Below are 26695 nucleotides of genomic sequence, written 5' to 3' on the forward strand. Positions count from 1 at the left end.
ACAAGTTACATTTTCGCACGGTGTAAAAAATGAAGAAAAAAATTGAAACTATAAAATAACCAAAAAAAAACAAAAAGTTGTTCATTAAAAAAATAAAAACAAAATTACTGACCAAGGGTAAGGGTTGGGAGCAACAGTAATAGTAATCATAAAAAAAAATAAAAAATTTAACAACAAACCTCAAAAAAAAGTATATGGAGAACTCATATATAAATTTAGCTACTTACATATTTGTGTAAGTTTATTTACAAACTTTTAAGTATTGTTTATGTATAGTGTTAGCAGCGGATACAAAACATCAAAGTGTTAACATTTCTTTTTACAAATTCATAACAAATAACACATAACACTCAAACATTTAGCTTGTTGTTGTTTCTTAAAGACATTTTATTTATTATTAAACATAGTTTGTTGTTGTGAACGTTAGTTTACAAAATTGTTTTTAATTTAAATTCGTCTTTTTTTAAATTTAAAATTAAAGAAAATGGTTAAAATTATAGTCTTTTCCTTTTGTGATCTCTAAAATTAAATCCTTATTACTTTATATCAGATAAAGCATAGTCTAAAAGTTATTCTACTTATATGATATGATTCTTTTTTTTATTGTTATTGTTAAAAATTTGTAATATGTATTTAATGTATTTATAAAGTGTTTACCTTTCAATTGTAGTTATCTTTTCAAGAAACTTTGTTTCATTCTAATTACACGACAACTTTTAAATGATAAATACTTATTAGTTGTGTTTTACTCTCACTTAGTGACGTCATCAAGTTTAATCAGCAACTAAAGCTTACCATCTGAAATACATAAATTGCAAAGAAATAACTTTAAACAAGGAGGAAAACTGTTTCTGCCACGAACAGGTAGTAATTTTGAAGCGAGCATTTAGCTCGTAACATATATATTTTTGGGAACGGGTCTAAATTGCACGAAGACGAATTTGCACCAAAGGTCATTTTTGCACGAGTTACATTTTCGCACGTGTGTAAAAAATAAAGAAAAAAATTGAAACTATAAAATAACCAAAAAAAAACAAAAAGTTATTTATTGAAAAAATAAAAACAAAATTACTGACCAAGGGTAAGCGTTGGGAGCAACAGTAATAGTAATCATAAAAAAAAATAAAAAATTTAACAACAAACCTCAAAAAAAGTATATGGAGAACTCATATATAAATTTAGCTACTTACATATTTGTGTAAGTTTATTTACAAACTTTTAAGTATTGTTTATTTATAGTGCTAGCAGCGGATACAAAACATCAAAGTGTTAACATTTCTATTTACAAATTCATAACAAATAACACATAACATTCAAACATTTAGCTCGTTGGTGTTTCTTAAAGACATTTTATCTATTATTAAACATAGTTTGTTGTCGTGAACGTTAATTGACAAAATTGTTTTTAATTTAAATTCGTCTTTTTTAAAATTTAAAATCAAAGAAAATGGTTAAAATTTACAGTATTTGCCTTTTGTGATCTCTAGAATTCAAACCTTATTACTTTATATCAGATAAAGCATAGTATAAAAGTTATTCTACTTATATCCTATGATTTTTTTTTATTGTTATTGTTAAAAATTTATAATATGTATTTAATGTATTCATAAAGTGTAAAAACTACCTTTCAATTGTAGTTATCTTTTCAAGAAACTTTGTTTCATTTAATTACACCACAACTTTTAAATGATAAATACTCATTAGTTGTGTTAAACTCTCACTTAGTGACGTCATCAAGTTTAACCAGCAACTAAAGCCTACTATCTGAAGTACATAAATTGCAAAGAAATAACTTTAAACAAGGAGGAAAACTGTTTCTGCCACTAACAGGTAGTAATTTTGAAGCGAGCATTAAACTCGTAATATATATATTCATTCTGGGAACGGGTCTAAATTGCACGAAGACGATTTTGCACCAAGGGTCTTTTTTGCACAAGTTACATTTTCGCACGGTGTATAAAATAAAGAAAAAAATAGAAACTATAAAAAGCAACAAAAAAACCAAAAAGTTGTTTATTGAAAAAATAGAAACAAAATTACTGACCAAGGGTAAGGGTTAGGAGCAACAGTAATACAAATAATAAAAAAAATAGAAAAAAATAATTAAGAATAAAGCTACCGACCGAAGGTAAGGTTTATGGATACAGTTATAGTAAAAAAAATATGTAAATTGAAGCTAATAACAATAACAATAAATAAAAAAAAAACTTTCCAACCGAGGATAAGGGTTAGGGCTAGCAGTGATTGTAAATGAAACTAAAATATAAAATTTTTAGGAAAAATAACCAGTACAAAATTGTCTTTGTGCAAATCGTCTGCTCGCGCAAAAGTGTCTACGCGTAAAAGTGACCTTTCGTGCAAAAGTACCTTCGTGCAAAAGTATCTTCGTGCAGATTTATCTTCGTGCAATTTTATCCCCTCGTGCTCTAAATAACTTAGGGCAAAAGGTCCCTTTTTGCAATTTTGTGAACTCGTGCAATTCTTTCCCATTGTGCGATTTTGTACGCTCGAGCAATTTAGAAATTTACCCATTCATTCTATAAACAACTTGTTGAACAAGTGTATGTGAATGATCTAGATTTAGAACAAAAATATACTAATTTAAACGGTTAATATTCATTTAAAAATTATTCCAATAATAAGCTTTGGCTTTATTTTATTATCGATAGAACAGTTCTTAAACTTTTTATGTAAACAGAAAAATTTTAAGTTTAAAACTATACTTGTGGTTTTAAGAATATTTATTTAATTCTAACAGCATTGTAGTTTTAAATGTTGAATACTAAATAGTCTTGCATTGTAAAACTATGCATTAGTGGCATTAGGTAGGTTAACCTAGGAATTAATAGTTCCAATCATGTATTTATATTTCACAGACAAGTATACGTATACATCCTTGAAAATAGTTATGCCATATCAAAGTAGTGAGACAGGCAACAAGCTTGTATTAATCAATCACAATAATCACAACTTATTGAACAAAATGCATGAGTATTATATAGGTTATGGCATAAGCCAGGTAATGGTAGCTGTATTTTATTATATTATCATGTGTAAAATTAAAAAAAGTAATTATCAAATAAAGAATCTGTAGACAAAACTAATTAACTGTGTAAAACCTAATCTTTTTATTTTGATAGTTCACCAAGTAAAAATTTATAGATATATATTTTAAATTAAATAAAAATACATAATTAAAACATAAATAAAACTGACATAATTTGACAATATTTTCAAATTTGATGCACTACTCATTAGAGTAATAAGTTGGATAAATATGTTTGGAACTACATTGAAGATTTTTTTTTTCATTTTTAGGAGCTCTTGTTGCACTTTAAACAAATTTTATCGCACAAAGCTAATGAAAAATAATTTTTTTAACAAGTGATACTATACCAAATAAGGCGTTAGCTAACTCTATTATTTTAAAACGGGCCTGGTCTATCTCATTATAAACCTCTATTTTTTGAAGCTAACCCTTATTAGTACCTAACTACTTGATCCACTAAAAGTTATACTTATTAATGTTTCTAATTGAACTTATTTATTAACCTAAGTTATTTTGTGCTTAATGACTAATTATAAACTTTTACAATATGTTTGCATGGTTAAAAACATTATATTATTTATATATATGAATTAACACTGTACAAAAACTGGAAATAATAACATAACAAAGTAAAAATAAGGATCATTAGAAAAGATCTGCGCGTAGTGCGTGAGCTAGAGGGTAATGAGCAATTTCTTAACGTTATCTAGAAATAAGTACACAATTTTGGCTTACTATAGCCCCAGCTGCCGGAAAATTATAAACAACGAAATCGAGAATCGACTTTGTTACAATATAATTACTTAAATACATATTGCAAAGTCAAAACAAGAAGAAATTGGTCCATTGCTTATGCCATCATATTAAACTGTAGCAAACATTTCACAAAATAAGAAAAACTGGCTTAAAATTTAAATATTTATTGTTACATATTATTCATATGTAATCTAATTTCTTAGCAAGTGATAAATGTAATTAAATACAATGTAGGAAAGTCCAAACCAGAAGAAATTGACCAAATGTTAATACCTTTATTTTAAACTGTAGCAAAAATTTCACTAAATAACAACAACTGACTTAAAACTTAAACATTTACGTGTTGCAAATTATTCAAATCAAGGCAACTTTCATTATAGAAATTTAATAGCTTACACTGCCTAACTAAATGCATACTAAAGCCAATAATTGTTTTATATGGTAAAGTTCGGATTGTTATTGTCTTTTTTTATATTATTTGATACGAAGCAAAATAATGGAATAAAAATGTTTTTGTTACTTAAGTTGTCAATATTTTTCATTCAGTAACACAAGTTTATTTTAAACTACAATTTATATTCAAATTTTTTTTTACGTCTAATTTAATTCCTTTTTTTTCGGTTTATACCTACTTACTGTATAATACGTATATTTAAAACAGTTGAACTGTTACTAGCTTTACTTATATTTTAGAAATACTTTTTATAATTTGTGTATTGTTTAAGTGGAAACAATTGATGTAAGCCACTAGTGTTAATTTGAGTTAATAAGAACTATTTATAAAGAAAATTAATACTAGTGTTAGTACTATACTCTACTGATTTTATAACTTATAAAAGCAAAATACGTTTAAAAAAGTATCTATATCATAATGAGCTTTAAATACCTGACAAACAAAATATCAAATGTTAATGACTTAGTCCACTTCTTATATTTAACAAAAAAAAAAAAAAAAGAAAAATTTAGTTTGCAAGGGGAATAATAAAAAACGATTGGTTTATAAATAGTTCAAACATAAATACGCTAAAAGTAATCTTTGCTTGAAATTTAATTCAAAGTTATTTGTTTACATAAAGTGTATTAAACCAAATAATTTATGTAAATTATAAGCAACTTTTCTATAACAAATAAAACTTTATTGAAATTTGAGATATCTGTACAACCTTTGTATTACCAGTTTATGTATTTAATATTTTGCTTAATAAAATTTTAGCATAGTAACTTAAACAAAATAATTATTTAAATAAATAAAAGTGTATAGCAGTAAACGTTTTTATTTGTTTAATAGAATAACGAATTGAGTTAAACTTTAGTTTCTTCTCCTTCGTTTTTTCAGTGTAATTAATTTTAATAAGTTTTGTTTCGTAATAATTTGAGCATTTGAAAAATAAGAAATTATGCCTAGTTTTTTTTAACTTGATTAAAAAAATATAAAAACATCAAGGTTTTTGATGTAAGAAAAGCTATAAAAAATAAGGTAAGGACTAAACGTTTTTTAATTGAGGAGCTTTAACGGGTGAATTCATTGGAGTTAAATTTTTTAGTTGTACAACGCGACTGTAGACTGTAATTATTTTTATTAAATCTTAAAGAGATTATAAAATTTTGAATGCAAGAAATGATAAAAAAGTAAAGTATTTAATTGCCTCGAAAGTTCATAATAAGTTTTAATGTTATGTTTTAAATAAAACTTTTAAGCAGAATACTTGATATTTTTAAAATAACTAAAGTATCTTTTTATTCCTTTAATAGATAACTTATAAAATTATATGAAATAGACTTCCAAAATGTAATAACTTAGTTTTTAAAATATTTTTAATTTAAGATTGTGTCTTTAGCTAAAACTGCTTCTTCTAAAATTACTTTCAGAAGTTTTTAAATAACTTAAGTAAATTTTAAGTTACAAAAAAAGCTCTGAAGACCATTGTAGGATAAACAGTGTTAGCTATAATAACAATTGTTGATAAAATAAATTACTTCAATATAGGTTTTTTATCGAATATTAATTTTATTTTTCACTTCTCTTACTCAATAAGTATAAGTGTTTTTACTAAAAAACTTTTTTTTTCTTCTGATATCAATAGATTTAATTATAAATTAAACAAAAATGCAACAACAGCATAAAGTTATACAAAAGTTTCTTTTTCAAATAAAAAATTTATATTATCACAAATTAGGTTAAGTTTAATTGCTTGATTAATTTAAAAGTTTATAATAATTAAAAGTCAAAATTTAGTTTTAGAGAACAAACTCAATATGGTACAAAAACTTTAGCTTAAGTTTGCAAATAAAACATTATATGACATATTAAAACTAAAAGTATAATAATTTTAAAAGTAAATATTTAAAATAAAATAGTTGATATTTATTTTTATGTCAACATACAAACTGTTCTACAATTATATATAAATGCTGTAATGAGCTGCTGCAAAAATCTTTTTATTGTCATTGTTCGAACGTTGTGCTCAACTATTTAGAGCTTGATACGGTTACATGCACGAACCAGACAAAAAGGGCCATACTCAAACACTGATTCAATATTGAAGTTAAAACACTGATGCCACATTTTATAAACAAAGATGTTACATTTTTGGATGTAATCATTCAGTGTATTGGTGCAGCTGTGTAAAAGACCTCCACAAAAGAGATATTATCTTGAACTATTTTATATTTTGTTGTAGGTATTGTATTGCTATAAAGTTAATATTTCAACTGGTGTTTAATTACTAAAATATCTAAACAAGATTCAAATGTTAAATAGTTTTTTAAACATTTTAAAGTTAATGCTTACTTAAAGTTTTATTTAATTATAGTTTATTGTTTCAAGTCTTTTATTATAGAATTAAATAATTACTAGTTCTTATTATGTTTATCATAGTATTTTTTTTATTTATTTTACTTTTATTGTTTTATGGTTTATTATATAATAGATTTATCACTCAAAACTGTTTTGTCTGATTATATAAAGTAGCCTAGAATAGTATTTATTATTATATAGTTAGAATCTACATTCTATTTATAAGTTAGAAGTTATAATTAGTTTATCGTTATTATATCCAACTTAGATAATATAAATGAGAAGTATGAGCACAAAGGTCAGATTGACTATCTTTGTACAGACAGTCAATCTGACCCAACTAAAGTTTTGGATGTTGGCCTACTAACATCTTCAGCTAACAACGTATCTAAGTTTAAAATTAGTTTTAAAACTTTGATAGTTTTTTTTCGGTAGTTTATAAATAGTTATGGGGAAATGCCAGGCTTGTATTAAAAAAACATTAATCATTTCTACAAACATAGTTGCAGTTGTAAAAAGAAAAACAAAACTGCTATTCAAAGTTAAAAAAAAATTGTTAGTTTTAAGTAAGTTTATACAATTTATTACAAATTTTTAGGTGTTGTTTTCATCAAAAAATATTCTAAAACAATCTTTTTATACATATAAGAAAATGTGGTTAAAGTATTAATTTTTCTTTTCAGATATTTTTAAAACAATTAGTGTCAAAAATAGATTAATTAAATTATGAAAAATATCCTACATATTTTTATAAATATTGATTTTTTAAAATAAACCTTTATGTTTATATTAACTTCTGAGTGCAATGAAGCCTTTGTAGCTGTATTTAAGTTTTACTACGCAATGTAAACGACTTTTACTTTTAACCAAGAAAGCTTGAAATAAAAAGATTAACTTTTCATTGTTATACAAATAAAGCTTAATAATCACCACTTAAACTCTTCAATAGTGTGATACAAATCAATATTCAAAAAGTACAGTGGTATCTTAATCATCTAACTTAAAAATTTTTGTTTACATATATCGACATTTTTGTAGTATTGTGTACAGTCAAAATTGTATATAGTAAAATTAACTTTGTATAAAATTAGTTTGTTTTGACTTTTATCCTAACTCAAACTTAATAGTGACATCGATAACTTAAAGTATTTATAGAAAATAAACGCCACCAAGTTATGATCTATATAACTTTTGGATGTCTTCTAAAAACAAGAAAAAAATGTTTTTAGATATTTTTATATTTAAATAAGCAATATGTAGCTAGCAAGTTAACTGCAAGTTTTAAACATATTTACTTTATTTCATAGTAAACACTTGTTAAAATTATTTAGAAAATGAAAAATTTTCATCAATAATAAGTGATTTATTTAGTTAAAAATAAAAGCTAAGTTGAGATCTACCACCTTCATTAATTAAAATAGGGTACAGAATTTTTTTTTGTAAAGAACTTTATATAAACCTTTAGCTAACCTATAAATTATTGTATACTTTTGAGTCATCTTAAAGTTTTTAAATTATAAATTTAAATTTTTAAGGATATATTTAAATTTACATCACATAGTCGTTTTTATTTTTAACATTTTAAAGATCTAGATGTTAAATTTGCTTTAAATCGCAATTTATTTTTAATAACTTATTCAATATAGTATAGAAACGTACAGTTTTGAATATACTTTTGTCTTTGGACTTGAGTTTTAAGTATAAAGGAAGTTTAAAGGAAATACCAATTGTTATTTGAAACTAAACGTTTTATAATCGTTGTAACTCATGTCAGTTAAAGTTTAAATAATACTAAATGTGGCCAGCATTTAAAAACGTTTAGAATTTTTTTTTTCTAGTTCAGAAAACTATGTTACTAAATTTAAAGTTTCTCGATTAACTATGAATTACAAAATTAACAAGTTATTTTTGTTTTTTTATTTTGATACTTACTTCTACACTAGAGCTTAGTTAAAGTACATTTTATATTAAAAAAGGAAAAACGTATAGATTTTGACTCTATAATAAAAAATATTTATAATATCAACAAATCTCTTACAAAGCTTCTTTAACTTTATTTATAACTCTATAGCGATTTGTGACGTCAAAACAAACTTATTTCAAAAATAATTTTACAAGTTTTACTTATTCTAACGCATTTTAGTTATTAAACTTACGGATGACTAATGGATTTGTAAGTCGTTCAACACGACTATAACCTTTCTCTTTTATCACTAAATAAAGTAAAGTATGTAAGTGTTGTACGGCAAGTTTTTTATAAAAGTTTAAGTTGTATTTCTTATCAAGTGCAGAGATTCAATTTAAGTTGGTTTATAGAACATTTATCAAAATTTTACAGTAATTATACTTTTGACTTGATAAGTATTTTACATTTCAGTATTTAACGAAAGAAAAATGCTTTTACTTTTTAGTTTTGACTTCTGTTTTATTGATCCTTTTTAAATATATAAATTGCACACCAGTCTTACAAAAGCTAATTCAGAAAATTAATTTAGTCTAAATTTTCTATAACTTAATGACGCCAACTATAAATTACTTAAAACGCCATTTTACCATTTTTTTTCAATTTTTAAAATTTTTATATTTTAATAAATGTTAGTTTGTTCAAAAATAAAAATAAGCTCTTTTGTATAATTATTTTTTTTTAATCAGCTTGATTTTGTTAATATCTTAAAAGACACTAGTTAAATATATTCATATTTTAATGTAACTCATGTTTTAGAATACATTACTAACAAATTAAACCTCTTTAAGTTTTATTAGATAACTATCTAAATTAAAATAAAAATCTACAATAAACATTATACAACTAAGTAAAAATTTATAACATGTTAACTTAAAGTTCTTTTAAAATAAGTTAACATTTACTCATTATTTCTGACTTTTCCAAGTATTTTAATGTGTTAAATTTTCGATAAAATTTCAAGATAAGCTTTATAAATGAGTTAGAACGATGTTTTTTCTTTCATAAATTAGAGCAAGATTTTTCTCTAAATACTTGAAGTTACAAAAGTAAAATAAAACCCAATAAAAATCAAAAAAAAAAAATTGTTTGCTTAAGCAAAGTTTAGCTTGTGTTATTGTGCTTATTCTTGTTGTTTGGTTTACCTTTAAAAATAAAAATCTTAATTTAACGTAGTACACATGACTACTTACCAACTAATTTAACAACTTTAAAAATTTAAAACCGTTTTAAACTCAAAAAATGAAAAAGTTTTTCAGTTTAAGGTTTTTTTTTAACCTAACTACGCCTACAGTATATTACTACAAATACCTATCCTTACAGACCATAAATCTGCGGTAGGTTGTTAAGCGGGTATTAGTATAAAGTTTAAAAAAATAACTCATTTAAACCGAGTTTTATAAAATATTACTTTCAAACTATCGTATTAAGTTTAATATTTATTATAATGATATAATATTTATTTGATGTTTGAGTTTAATCATCTTATCAAAAATAACACTGATGGAAACTAAAAAGGCACTTTATACGAAATCTTAATTTTTATCTTAAATACTATTCAAGTAGAGAATGTTGCAATACTTAGTAGATAAGTTGATCTTAATAATTTAAGTTTTAGTCTTACTATTTACTTTTTTAAATTGTGTTTATTTGAAAACGTTATTGTTATACTATTTATTGAACAATGAAACCATATGTCGTACAACACATAGTTTTATAATTTCTTACAAGCAAATAAAATAAATTAATTTTTCTATTGTAAGCTATTAAACTATGAGAAAAAACTATCGGTAGAGCAAAAAAATAAAATTAGCCATGTTATGTGTTTACTTTATAATGTTTTATTCATATTGAACTCAAAAAGTTGTCTTGTAACATAATATTGAAATTACAGTCTAAACCTTCATTTAAAAAAAAATAAAATTATAATTAGAGAAAAGTTTTAGAATTTATGAAACAATTTGAACTTCTTTACAAAAGTCAAAATTTATCAAACTTCTTCTTTTTTTAAGCTGCAACATTTTTACGTTGAACGTTATCAGTATTTGTTGTCAAAAGTTTAACTTTTTTTTTAAGTTTGATTAAAACAGTTGTAGATAGTTATATCTAGATAAGTATACGTATTATATATATTTTTTATAACTTCAACTAAATTTTTGTAACTTTATAAAAAATAGATAAAATTTGTAGGCATTGAAGCTTTAATTTTAAAAAAATAAAATTTATAGTCGCGTTATACGACTTAAAAATAAGACACAAAGCTACACACGACTATATAACAATAAGGTTATATATATATGAAAATCGAAATCAAATGTTTGTGGTTAAATATCGTTGACATCACTGAGTCAAGAAGTACCTTATAAACAAAGAAAGGTATTTTTAAACTTAATTTATAATTTATTTTATAATTGCAGGCTTTAAAATTAGAGAAAAAGAATAATTTATAGTATAATCGTGTTACACGACTAGATAAAAGGTTTTGGATGTTGTGTTTGATAATGTACATAAGCTTTAGCCATTTAACACAACTTTACAAAAATTCTTAGATAAAACATACTATTGGCTAAATGAAATAAAAACAATCTTAAACCTTTGTAAATATTAAGTTTTAACATTCAAAAAATACTGTTGCTACTTTTGACTTAAAATAAACATTATAAACTTATCTTTACCTAAAGTGTTTAAAACTTTGAAATTTTATTGTAAAAAATTAAAAATATTTAGTTTAGTTTGGCAACAAATAAAACAAAAAAAAATTAATGTCTCAACAACTTTTTATCTAATGTCGATAGTTATAATTTTAGTACTGAAAATACATTAACTATCTTTAAACTAAAATTTTTAGCAACAGTTCAACTCTCTCAAACAAATTTTTGTGTTTAAAAAAACAATTTAAAATTTATAAAAAAATTACTTTATTCTTTGTTGAAAATCATCGAATAAGTATCATAAACTTTTAAAAACTTGGTTTTTTATTCAAACTTCACTTAAAAAAACCAATGTGCCTGCTTAAGCTAAAGCATGTTGCATAAAACTAAATTTAAAGAAATTTTCATTTAACTAAAACACCTTAATTTTAATGTCAAATTTATTCTAGCACTAATACTAAAATTTTCTAGCAACATAATCACGCTAAATATAAACTACTCCTTACGCTATTTTTAAATTTTTTTAATTTTGTTAAAAAAATAAGATTTTTTTATAAATATTACTTTATTCAAAAATAAATATATGCTTTTTTGTATAATAATTTTTTTAAAATCCGCTTGTTTTTTTAATATTCTTAAAAGACACTAATTAAATGCATTAATATTTAAATGTAACTTATGTTTCTGAATACATTACTAAAAAAATTTAACCTCTTTAAGTTTTACGCAAAATCTATCTAAATTAAAATAAAAGACATAATAAACATGATACAACTTAAACAAAACTATATACTATTTTAACTTGAAGTTCTTTTAAAATATTTTAAGATTTACTCATTAATTCTGACTTTTCCAAATATTTTAATGTACTAAATTTTCAATAAAAATTCAAGATAAGCTTTATAAATGTGTTAAAACATTTTTTTTTCTTTGACAAATTAGAGCAAACATTTCCTCTAATTACTTGAAGTTACATATTATAGTCAAACCCATTAAACATCATATTAAAAAAAATTGTTTGCTTAAGGAAAGTTTAGTTTGTGTAATTGTGCTTAATCTTTTTGCTTGGTTTTAATTTAAAAATAAAAATCTTAATTTAATGTAATACAAATGATTACTTACCAACTAATTTATCAACTTTAAAATTTAAAAGTGTTTTAAACTCATAAAATAAAAAAAGTTCTTCGTTTTATTTAACTTATTTTTTAACTTTTATTTAACACGCCTACAGTAATTTACCACAAATACCTATAAAAAATATTTGTATATAATACAACACAGCCTTTTGGTAAATGCTTTAAACTTATTTTACAGTTTTTAAGTCGTAAAACCCGACTATAATTCGCCATTACTATATATTTTATTAAGTCCAGTACAGACCATAAACCTACGGTAGGTTGTTAAGCGGGTATAAGTATAAAGTGCAAAAAAAAAAGACTTAATTTAAACAGAGTTTTTAGAATATTACTTACAAACTACTGTGTTAAGTAAATTACAAACTATTAGCTAATATTTATATTTATGATATGAAAGTCATCTATATTTATTTGATGTTTAAGTTTAATCATTTTAATAAAAACTGCTCTGGTGAAAACTAATAAAACACTCTATACAAAATCTTAATTTTAAACTAATTACAGGCTTTAAAGTTTGGGAAATAGACACTTTTTTGTTATAATTGTATTACACGACTAGATAAAAAGTTTAGGATGTTGAGTTTGATAATAAAAAAAAAAATTAGCCATTCAACACAATTTTGCAAAAATCCTTAGATAAAACATACTATTGGCTAATAAAAAACACAAACTTAAACCTTAGTAAAAATCAAGTTTTAACATTCAAAAAATACTTTTACTACTTTTGACTTTAAAATAAACATTTTACACTTACTTTTAACTAAAGTATTCGAAACTTTGAAGTGTTGTTGTTAAAAATTAAAAACTATTTAGTTTAGTTTGGCAATAAAAAAAAAACAACGTCTCAATAATTTGTTTTTATGTATAAAACTTTTTATTTAATGTCGATAATTATAACACTAGTACTGAAAATACATTAACTTTCTTTTAACTAAAATTTTTCGCGATAGTTCAACTTTCTCAAACAAATTTTTGTTTTTAAAATAGTAATTTAAAGTTTAATTTTTTTTTTATTGTTTGTTAAAAAATATCGAACAAGTATCAAATACTTTTCAAACTCTGTATATATTTAACACTTCACTTAAAAAACCAATGTGCTCTCTTAAGCTAAAGCAATTTCATAAAACTAAATTCAAAGAAGTTTTCGTTTAATTAAAATACCTTCATTTTAATATCAAATTTGTTCTAGCATTAATATAGAAATCATTTTATATTAATATCCGCTTAATAACCTACTAATCAGTTTATGGTGTGTAACTGACTCGATAAAGAGAAAGATACGAGTTACAGTCGCGTTGTACGACTTACAAATAAAATATTTATGTTTGGCTTTTTATCATAAGCAGCGTTGTAAAATATACAATAACAGTATGAAGATGTCTATGGTATTTTACTATTTACGTCATTAAATTGTTAGAATATGTTAAGACTTTGCCATTTACATTCTAATGAAGGGTGGATAAAACAAGGGGTAGCTTAAGTCGTTAATTTTAAACGTTTTTTATTTATTTCGTGAATTTTATATCGAAGCAGAATACTAAGTCTTTGGGAAACTTTTGTGGCTTAGTATTGTTAGTAAAAATTTTAGCAGTAATCGGCAATCAAAATTTCTACAACATCCTAATTGACTAAATGTTAAATCTCGTTATAGTTAAATATCAAGGTATGTATACTTTTAACTTTAATTTAAGTCGTTTATTTAAATTCTAAATTCTAAACTTTAGGTAAACGACTATATTTCGAACAATGAAAAAAGAAGTTATTTGTTAACATTAGGGTTTGAGTATTAGGTTTGTAGTAAAAGTGTGTTTAAAAATGCTTACATGATTGTTAAGAATTATCAAACATTAAAGTACTTAAACATCCTTAGACTTAAGTAAGTTAAAATGAAGGAATGAACAAAACATGATAATTATGAAAACCTTAAAAAAATGACTGAAATATATAGCTAAACATTATTCTTAAGTTTGCTTGGATAATTGATGACGTCAAAAATACATTTTTTATTAATAGGAAAGGTTATTAATTTACTTAGAAAGTAGTTATGTATATTTTTAGTATACGCTTTCAATTAGTGTACTTAAGCTACAAATTTTTAATCTTAACCTAGTCCTAACTAAAATTACCTAAATATATAAGAAAATAGGCAAGCAACGAAAAGTTTTTATAATTAAAAATAACTAAAAACTTAAATTCAGCCTATTAGAAGTATTAGCACTTTTTAGCCTGCATTTTTATACAAAGTATAATTCAACAAAATATAAAAAGGTAAATATTTAAACTAAAAGAGTAGAATATGTAGCTTAGTCATGATGTTTTACAAACATACAGGAACGACCAAGTAATTAAAAAATAATAATTTATTTAGTTATTTAAAATATTAGTTAAATAATTTACCAATACAAAGAACTATTAAAAACTCTATTAATACTACCAACACTTCTTTACACTAATTTTTACTATAATTTTACACACTCTAAGCTAACTTTTGTAAAAACCTGGGTGTTAGTCGTGTATGCAAGTTAAAAATCTTTAACAGTAAGTTGAAAATTTTATTTGTTTGTATGCATTAAATAAAAAATAAATATAAAAACTTCCACCTGCAAATGTATGACACTAAAAGTTATGTGTAGTGAAATTATGTTTTTGTTTAAATTTAAGAGCAATAAACTATTTTAAATAGAAAAAATATACTAAACTTTAGAAGATATGTTAAAAACAGCTGTTTAATTTTTTAAATGAGTATCTAATAACTTAAACCATGTTTTCAGAAAAAATTCAGAGTTTTCACTGTTATTAAATTAAATTGTAAAACTTTTAAGTAAAAATTTACTATAAAAGTAGTATTGTGTGCATGATATAAATGATCATAAATATTTATTTTTGTAAAACAACAATTTCTAGTAAACTTTAAGTTTTAAAAAGTTTAAAAGTTAGTTTTTACGTTTTTTCATATTAAATCACTAAGATCATATTGCATAAATTAACTAGTGTAGACTAACTTTAATTTGTATTATTATTTAAAAAAAAAAAAAAAAACCACGATTTTCTTTAAACTAACATAATACTATTAAACTATTGATTTAGGTTTATTTGTTAAGCCTCTAATTTTACAAATACTACTTTTTTTAGAAAAGAATACAAAAAAAAAATTAAAATTGCTGTATAATAAAAGCAAAAAAAATACTAAATATACTTGTAGACAGAAGTGTTGAGTTAAAATTTAATTATATAAAAACGTTTACAAAAACAAAAAAAGAATAAAACTAAGACTCATCACTTAGTAAAATGTTTTCACAACTTTAAATTTCAATTACCTATAACAGTTTTAGTGTAAAAGTTTTACAGATCAGTTACGCGACTTTTAAAATACACCTTTCATTTAATGAGTAATAAAATAAAAATGACTAAAAAACAGTAAATTTATATGATTGTTACTGTGGCTTAATGAACCTTACAATTTACCTTTTTCTTACCATTTTAGTTTGAAAATGTTATCAAATTGGTAAGTAAGTTGTAATAAAGTCGTTCGAATTAAACTTTTCAAAAATAAATCTATGACCTAGTGAGAACTTTAAACTCCTAAAACTTAAAGGAGTTTAAATGTTAAAAACTGTTTCGCAAATTGTCGGGTTATGAATTATTCAAAAAATTATCTGTTAGTTATTCATCGTACTAAATATGTTTTATTTTAAGTATTTTATTTGAGTTTAAATACATATAAGCAAGAGAGACAATATTTTTTATATTTTATTTTCTTCAAACTCGATTAAAAACTTAAACTGCATTACTTACAATTTAAATAAAACAATATATCGATTGTTCTACGAATTAAGATTAAGTTTTCGGGGTAATTTTTTATCACAAACGATTTAATAACTGTAAAGGATGAACTTACATAAAATTTCAAGAATATATTACTGTTGTTTATCATTTATATTATAATATTATTTAACAATTAAACCAATATTATTAATAATAATACTTAATCATGTTAATGATTTTTCTAATTAAGCACGTTAAAATAAAAAGCCATTTCTATTATTGCTACATAGGGCACTAGTAAATAGATACTTACCGTTTGCTAAAAACTATTTTGAAAAATTATTTTACTTAAATTTGATAAATTTAGTTTTGAATAATTTATAATGTAACATAACACAGAACTTTAAAATGTTTTCGGTTTATTTTCTGAAAATAATATTATAATCAGGTTATGTATATTGATTTAACGACATATTTTTTAGTCATAAATTTTTTGCATTTTATATATTCGTCTAGAGTAAAAAGTCATATGAAATACTTTCTAAAGTTTTTATTTGATGTTTTAATGATTTTAAACTTGTTAAATATTTTTATATTGTTAAAAACTATAGCTATTAGATAGTTATTTATTAATTTTAAAAACCTAACATAATTTTTTATTACCTAAACCTAAAGCATTGTAAAAATGAAAATAAAATAACTTTGAAAGCTAATTTTTTTCTAAAATGTGGTTCAATCCAAAAAGATAAATATGTAATGAAATTTGTAGGGAAAAATTAAAACTAAAAAAACTCTTCTAATTAAGCAACTTAATATAAGTAAATTTTAATATTTTTTATTTTATTTCTTGTGGTAAACACTTAAGAAGTATAATATACATTTTTACTCTATATGCTTGAAAATATATACTTACATAACCAAAGAAAGTATTTCGTTTTACACAGATTATTATATATAACATACAATATTGATTCATGTTAAAAAACCTAATTTTTAATTCCTTTACATAAAATTTATTGCAAAATAGTACGAATGTAAATTATTTTATTGAATGACTTCTTTAACACAATATAACAAAAACAATTTCAACATCTTGTACAATTTCAACATCCCTCAAGTGTTAACAAGTGAGTTTTTATTAAATATGTAGATATTTGTATGTCGTATAACACGGCTATATTTTTTTTTTGTTATAAAACCTTATACTTTCCTTAAAAGTGTACGTATGTATATATATGAATATATATTTCGGATATAAGTTGAAACGGTTTTAAATTTTGTTTTAACTGGCTATCATAAAATTTAGTTACACATCTAAAAAACATTATTATATATAACATATTACAATCAATGATAGTGTAAAACCTTTTAAACGGCTACTACATTTGTGGCTAAAACTTATTTGGTGACTAGTCAAACGATTATTGTTTGAAAGTCGTACAACGGAACTTTGATTTAAACTAGTTTTTCATAAAAAAATCTTTAAACCTTTAACTGACAAACGAGTTCCTACTGTTTTATGTAAATTAAGTTTAAATTTTTGTTGATCTTAGAGACATCAATAATTCATTATCACAAACATAATTTATAACCACAATATCGAACAGTGTTTTGATAATTTTTTTGCAACAAAGTACTTACTTGTAATTCGTACAACGCGACTGTAAGTGAGTTTTATAATTTCATTAAATTTAATAAAGGTCATAAATCTAGTAAATAAATTATAAAGCTGTTTATTAGACATACATAGTAGAATAGACTCACTTAATTTAATTTTTTCAAACTTCCGTTCTTATTTCCATTTATTATCCTTAGTTAAAAAAAATACATAATTTGATTAGCCGACTGTATTTTTTGATTACTAATTTCGGTTCATAAGTTTTGTCAAATATTACTTTTTTTGTTTTGTTACTTTGCTTTTGTTACATAATATTTCTAAGGTCAAATTCAAAACTTACATGCTTTATTTGACTAATGGTTTGTTATCAACTTGAATTTAATATAAAATAAGATTAAAATTCATTTAAAAAGAGGGACTTGTTTTACGTCATAGCATATAGTTACGAACCTTGTTTAGTTTAATAAATTGTTATAGTTGTTAAAACTTTAAATAATTACCGATAGCTTTTAATAAGTATTTTTTTTATATAACGAAATAAAAACAAAACAACTTTTTCAAAGTTTATTCAAAGTTTTCGTTGTTTATCATCGTTTTAATAGTTAGTTAATGTTGTTTTATTTTTGTAAGTTATCATTTCATTTTTGTAAGAAATTTGTTAATATTTTATATATATATATCACATAGTAATAAAATAGTTTACTTGTAAAACTAGTTTATGGTTTTACTTAAATTTATGTTATACAATTACATTTATGTATTGAATTATATTAATATTTCACATATTTTTTATACTTTTTACATTTTTAAATTAAGTCTATAAGTATAATTATATAAAACATTATAAAACATTATAATAGTTTGTAAAAGAAATCCTGACGACAAGCTCATTGAAATAAACAAAACAGCAGCAAAGTACACAGGACGTTTTTTGTTTTGAAATTTAATTTTAACATCTAATTAAACGTGCTTTCAACTTTTACTTTAATTTTGTTCATAGTTGCTTCTTACTTTTGCTAGTTTTTATTTTAATTGGGTGTAAAAAAAATTAAAGGTTTTAATTAGTTATACCTAAGTTTCCAAAACTTTTTTACTTTATATTTTTAAAGAAAAAAAAAGGCTATGACCCCCTCCGACAAGATTTAAAAAAACCTACCCATAAATACGCTTAATACAGCAAACGCCTTTTTATTTGCTATAAACAACTTCCAAGTATCAAGTGTTAACCTTAAATCATAGACTTATGGCTCTCGTTTTAAAGCTCAACGTAACCTTAATTTCTAAAACTATATATGGTATAAGTATAAAACGACTACCTTTTTTTTTTGCTTTTCATTATCAACCCCAGTTTTAAACCCCACTTTTAAAGCCTATTTACTACCCGTCAATTTGGGCCCATTTTAGCTTTCGGATCTAGTTTTCTAAAAAATGCCAGAAGGGTACATATAGCATAGTTTGGATAACCTTTATATAGACTTATATTTTTTGTTTTTTATACTGTAGTGCGACAAAAGTCGCAGTCATTTTTTTTTTATTAAATTTTTGGCATTTTTGCTTTACTTTGTGAATAGTGCCTTAATAGACTAAGAATACTACTCGGTATGATCAGCCTTTTGTTATACTTGAGCTTGTCTCACAGCAAACGGACGTCTAGGCTCCTGCTCCGCAGACTTTCGCCGATGTTCTTGTTGACGAAGTATAACGTGTTCAACTTAATAATAATACTGTTTAAATAATAATGATGTAATAAAGTATTAGTCCAATAATATGGAAAATTAAACTATTTAAAAACAATAAAACAGAATCTACTAAGTACAGGAAGTTTGATGGAAATAGTCACTAACTATTTACAAAGCATTCGATGATAAGAACTATTTAAAATTAAAATTAAAAAAGTAATGATTTTTTGTTTTGAAATAAAAGCTTATGAACTTTTTAATGCTTTATAATCTTCCGTCAAAATAATTCTACATAAGTAACTTATTTTTTAGCTGATTTTATTTTGCATAAAATTTTCACACAATTGTTAGTTTTATCAAAATAAATATAAACGGAGAATATTCTAATGCGTTGTTAGAGTCTATGTTTTTAGTCTGAAAACGTTGAAAAAAAAGGTATTTTTAGTCGTACGTATTGTTCTGAAATTTTAGAATACAACACTAAAATTCAGTTTCTTTTACAAAATTCTCTATAAATACTTATAAATTAGTTAAATAATTTAAAATTCAAAGAAAGGAATAGTCGCGTTGAACGACTTTCAAATTAGTACAATAGTACGATAAAATTTACTTTGACAACAGCATCATATTAAAATCCCTTTACTTCTATATAAGAATAGCGAACTTTTGCTTGCGATATTAATTTAGTGATGTAAATAGGTTATAATCTGAATAATAATTCTAATGTTACTACTTGTTTTGACACTTATTGACAAAATTTGTAGTGTACTAGAATAAGTTCAAGATATGAAATTAAAACACGACTTTTTTATATGTCATTTTTAATTAAGATTAATTTCATATTACACATCTAAAAATTCAATTAAAGTTTTTGAATGTTTTTATTTTTACTTTAAATAGATTTCTTATTATAATGTTCATTATAATGTTTGTATTATAATGTTGATTAAAACCTACATAAAAATATATATAGGTTCGTATTTTAATTTTTATTGTTATTTTGATTTTGAAACTTAAGTTTTATTTAAAATTTTGTTTAAATTAAACCATAATATTAAAACTTTATTTGTTATGTTTTTAGGTATTTTTTTTTACTTGTTTAAATACTATTTTCTATGAAAGTTATATTTATTTTAAGATATTTTATTTAAGCATTGACAATGTCTTTGATCAAAACTTAGTTTACATTACAAAATCTCGAAAGAATAAACATAAAACACTTTTGTTGAGAAAGTAGTGCTAGCTTCAAAAATTTTTGCTTAATAAATGTAAAAATGTACTTGTTGTTATTTAAATAAAACACTAAATTATAAAAAAAAATTTAAAAAAAAATCAAGATTTTTTTGTTGCAAAACTGCGCGCATAATTTTTTACCGAGTATTGCTAATTTTATTATTCACCTAGTGACGTCACTAAAACAAACCACAAACACTAAACTAATATTATTGTATTTACTCAAACAAAGTTACTATTCCCCCATCAAAGATTCAAATTCTATGCGCTAATTTAAAGTCGTACAATGCGACTAAAACCTATGTGTTTATCAAACTTTAACTAATTATCATAGCAAAACACCTTTTTTATATAAATTAATTTTAAAATGTAAAAAACAAAACTTTTTAAAGGGCAACTATATATTATTTAAATTGTTAAAAATAAATCTCATTTAAATGAAAATTTTCCATTATAATAAAATCTATATGTGACAACTGATCATCTCTTTTACAATAGTATAAGCGTAAAACTTTGTTTTGTTGATAACTATTTGTAAAAAACAATGTATATGACGTTTAATTAAAAAATGTTAAAATTATACAATTTACTTTCAAATACGGATTTAGTAACTTTTTATGTTATAACCTGTTGAATGTTAGTTAGACAACATAGTGTGTAAACAACTAAAACATGAGTTTACGTCATTAAAAAGATCAATTTAAAACCTTAAATAAAAAGTTTATAACTCACTAATGTTTTAATTACCTTAATTATTTATATAGTATATAGTTTTTTATTTAAATTATATTGCACAAGTTACAACTAACTAAAATATAAAACGTGCTTTGTTATGATTATTAGTTAAAGTAATAATTTTAGAGTTTTATTTAAATTATTCATGGTAATACCGTTTTTTACAACGTTTTGATAATTTAAGGCATGTAAAAGATTAAATAAAACAAACTATAGTTATATTCTCATTTCAGGTACATACTATAAGCTATATTGAGTTTGATAAAACATTCGTCTTCAAATAAGCGAAAAGAGTTTGAATCGTTAGTGGAGGGAATAGTAACTGCGTTTGTATATATACAATAATATTAATTTAGTTTTTGTGATTTGTTTTAGTGACGTTACTAGGTTAATGATAAGTTAAGCAACACTCGGTAAGAAATTATGCACGCAGTTTTGCAAAAAAAATCTTGATTTTTTTGTTGTTTTATAATTTAATATACTATATATATAATTTTTTTGATAAGTTACTAATCTCCAAAAAACTACTAAGTTTAAAATGGTTAAAATCGTTAAATTTGTAAACAATGAAAAAGTTGAAGATAAAAAACAGATATTTATTTTAATTTAAAATAAATATCTGTTTTTTATCTTCAACTTTTTCATTGTTTACAAAGAAAACTTTTACAGTTTTACGGAACTAAAAATTTGTGTTAATAAGTTTTACACTGTGTTATTTAACGATTTTTACCATTTTAAATTTGTAGTATTATTGACAAACCATAAAAAAAAATATGTTACTTTTCAAATATTGACTAAAAACAATATTAATTTATACCAATTTTACGTTTCAAAACCAAAGATGCTACGTTTAAAACTAAATCGATAGTTTCAAATATATTTTACAAATTGCTATAAGTTTCTTTTCAAAATCGCAACATTTTGTTTGTGTTTCATAACGTATAACATTTAGGGTTTTTTTTTTATATTAACATCGAAATCTAAATAGAAAACAATTTTAGGTTAAAGTTTCTTGAATATAGATAGCAAAAAAAAAAACACTTTTTGCAATAAATAACTTTTTACTTATTCGTTTCTCAAAATAATTATATATTAGTTTTTAACATGTTTAGCAAAGCATCAAAACAACTTCTTTAATATTATTTGCAAATTCAAACTTTAATAGTTTAAAATTAGAGGATGTATTAAAAACTTGAAAAATATACTTAATACAGCTTGTTACATATAAAATTATACTTTTAACAATTTTAATACCACAGTAAACAATTTAAACAACAAAATATCTTACAACTAAATATATGAAATTAGTATCATTTTAATTTTATAACGTTAATGTTTAATTATCACAAACATCATTCTATATGTTTTTGTAATAAAACACATTTTTCAAAACAATGCAAATTTACATTGAGCTTATTTGCAAGTCGTGCAACTTGACTATAACTCAAATTTATTATTACAGGTTTAAAACCTAGTATAAAGTTTCTTTAGGTGTTAAATCTTAAAGATTGGTAAAAAATCTTGCTTATATTAATCTTTACAAAATTTTGTAATTGTATCTTAAAAAATAATAAAAATAAACTTAAAGTAGGCAACAGTATTTTTAGTTTACGTTTAACTGTATAAAAGTGATAAATAATACATTATTTTTGACTTTATCTTTATAATTGTCTCAGCCAATTTAAAAACTAAAAAAGTTCAATCAAAAACCTTTTTTTCAATGTTTTCCAACCAATTAACTTTATCGAAATACCCTAGCAAACATTATTTAACGCTCAATCATCTTTTTTCGTCAAGTGTTATTATTTATCCGAAGTAATTTGCAAGTTGTTTAATCCTTAAGTTTTTTTTAATATATAAGATTTTTGTATTAAAACTAGATCAACTTTGTTAATTAAATATTTTTGTGTTGCAGAAAACAACATAATCAACTCTTAGCTACTTGGCAAAATCATCTTTTAGTTTTTTCTCATACCAAGATGCAATAAAATGATAGAGTTAGAAAATATTACATTTACAAACTTCTTTAAGTAAAACTAACTAGTAAGTTTATTTTTCTAATATTTAAATTAACATCAACCAGTTTATGGTTTGTTATTGGAGATTACAGTGCAGAAAACACAATAAAAATATTAGTATATTTTTTATGTGCATCAAAATTTTATTTTAAATAAAAAAGTTATATTTAAATTAAAGCAGACTGTTTTCATATTAATTTCGTAAAATTAGTACATCATTTTGTTAATTTTAAATACATCTTAAAAAAAATATATAGTTAGTTTTATTTTATATACTTAGTAAATTTTAACATTGATGTTGAGTTTAGAATGTACTGAAGTACTTAGTGGCATCACTAAATTTTAAAACAAAAATATCTAGTTCAGCTTCTTAATTTATAAACTATTTACAATGTTCAATTCTTGGTTTTGTCACCTAAATTTTAAGTTGTAAAATAAAACTAATATATTTAAGATAACAATTTTTTTAGAATTATAACAAAATATTTGTAAGATACGAACAATTTTTATGAACAAATTAAACTATGTAATGAAATTGCAAAGATAAGTAAAAAACTTTAAGTTTTTTTTATAGTATCAAATACATAGTATGAGTGAAACACTTACTATTATGTAATACAAAATTCATCGTTTTTTTTTATATATTTTTAATCATCGTTTATATTATAAAATAAATGCTATAATCTTATATTTTTTTCTTTTATTATAGATTAAGTATAAACATATAACACAAAAAGTTTATTAAGTTTATATCTATGTAAATACTCTAACAATCATTTTTATTTGGGTCAATAATATATACCTAGTATGTTGAAAAATAGTTGCTTAAAACTGTATTCCATGTTACAAGCATTAAATGATACAAGAATTAAATAAATTAAGAAATAAATTAAGATTTATCACTAAATCTCAATAAATTTTACTAGAAAAATAATTTAATAAATATAAGTTTGTAAAATTAGCTTAAGTCTGATTGGACTTAAGACGAAGTTTAAAGTTAGTTTTTATATGAAAAAGTCTGAACTTATAATATAAGTAGTCTGAATTACTCAGTTCATATTGAAATTGTAACATTAATGTTTAAAATAGCTGAAATGTTTTGTATCTCACTATTTTATAAAAATTTCGATTATTAAACGCTTTGCAAGTGTAAATCATTACAACCTCAAATTAAAATCCAAACTTTAATATACAGTATTCTCATATATGCCGTTGATAATCCGGTTATTATTCCGCAAGCTTGAGACTAAATTTTAAGTCGCTCAACACGACTAATTAAATTAGATAAGTTAAAAACTTTATTATAAAGAAAAGCAGTTCAACATACTTTGATTTAAATTGTATGATTTGAAAGAAAAAAGAGTTTCTTAAAAATACAAATTAAAACAAAACAAGTAGCAAACTTTGTTTATAATACAAGTATTGGTTTCATAGAAATTTTGTTAATGGACATTTAAACTTTGATTGTACTTATCTAAAAAAACAAGTGAAAATAATATAATATACTTATTTTCTTTAATTTTAGTAACAAAAAACAATAATTTTGAGCTTTTTTAGCTGAGGTCTGATTAGTTAAATATTTCTACTTCTTCATAAGTATTTACATATTTAATCTATTACAAAAACTAAACAGCAAGTATTACAAGACATTTATACAGAAAATAATTATTTTAATTCAGTTTTATGTATCATGTTGATAGAACAATTAATAAAACTTTAAATAAAGTTGTCATTTAAATTTTTGTAAAATGTTGAAATTTAAATTTTTTTAAAAATAATTTACATAAACAACATTTCGTCTTAGATGTTTTTTAATTATAAAACAGCCTATAACATATAAAATTAATTATTTAATAACTTCAATACCAGTCTAAACAATTTAAATGACAAAAATTCTTAGAATTTAGTAGATGATAGTTTAATAACGTTAATGTTAAATTATCACAAACATCATTTTATATGTTGTTGTTCAGAACAAAACACATAATTCATAATATTGCAAATTTACATTGATCTTATTTACAATTCGTACAACTCGACTACAAATCAATTTTATTATTCCTAGCTCGAGACCTAGTATAAAGTTAACACGGAAGTTAATCAATAGAACATATAGTTTATGCTGAAAAAATCTAAATTACATTGATTTTACAAATTTTTGTGTTAGCATCTTTATTTAAAAAAAAAAAATATATATAAATAAAACTTTATTCACGTAACAGTATTTGTTTTGATTTTTTCAACTGAAAATCTCTTAATTTAGTAGTTTTTACAACTTATTTTTGTACTAAATTTTTCTTTTATTTTACTTATACCAATAAAAACTAGTAAAAATTATTAAGAATTTAATTTTGTTTTTCAAAGTTTTACAACATGAATAGACCTTATTTTAAGTTTTATTTTTGTTCATACAAAAAACACTTAATCAAGTATAAACAATATATAATATATAAAAAAAAAATATAAAGCTAAACAAAGTGAACTTTTTGTGTATGCTCACATATTATAAAGTTTTTCATCAATTTTTCGTTATGTATCTTACAGTTTAATTGACTTAGGTTGTGATGCCTGGGTCCATCATTTAGAAAAAAACATTGCATTAATATAAATAAAAGTTTCTAAAAGAAGACTTTAATTTTTTTAAATATAATTGTAATTCTTAATGTTTTAAAGTAAATATTTTCAATTTTTTTTTTTTGAATTAAAAAATACTCATCTTTGTTAAAAAAAAGTTTTGATGTTTTATTTAGTTAATCAATTATCATCTTTATTATCTCACTGTGTTATCTAATTAGACTAATATGAATATTGTTTTTAAGTTACGAACTTTAACACTTTTAAGTTTTGTTTTAAATACTTTGAAACAATGTTAAAAAAATTTCTATTACAACTTTTTAGTGCTGAATGATATATAAAATTTAGCTTATGTTTAAATACAAATAGACAAAAAAAATTATAATTTAAGCTCAAACTTCCTGCAAATTTACAGTATTAAAATTTATTTATTAAGCTTTTGAAAAGAAAGTTTCATAAATCCTTCTATCTGATTTATCATTGAAATGCATTTTAAAAAGCTTTTGTTAATGCAAAAATTATTCTTCGTACAAAAATGACTCCCTGTGCTAAAGTGACTTACTGTGCAAAAGTCACAGACAATGCTAAAGTGAAGACGTGCAAAAGTTACCCACCGAGCAAAAGTGACACATCGAACAAAAATGATCCACAATAGTTTATCTAAAGACAATGTTTCTGCTAAGGTAAAAACGCTTTGAAATAATCAATTTAGTAAAACTTT

Source organism: Thalia democratica, chromosome 3, assembly GCF_965202585.1.
Source record: "Thalia democratica chromosome 3, ktThaDemo2.hap1.1, whole genome shotgun sequence".
NCBI lineage: Eukaryota > Metazoa > Chordata > Thaliacea > Salpida > Salpidae > Thalia > Thalia democratica.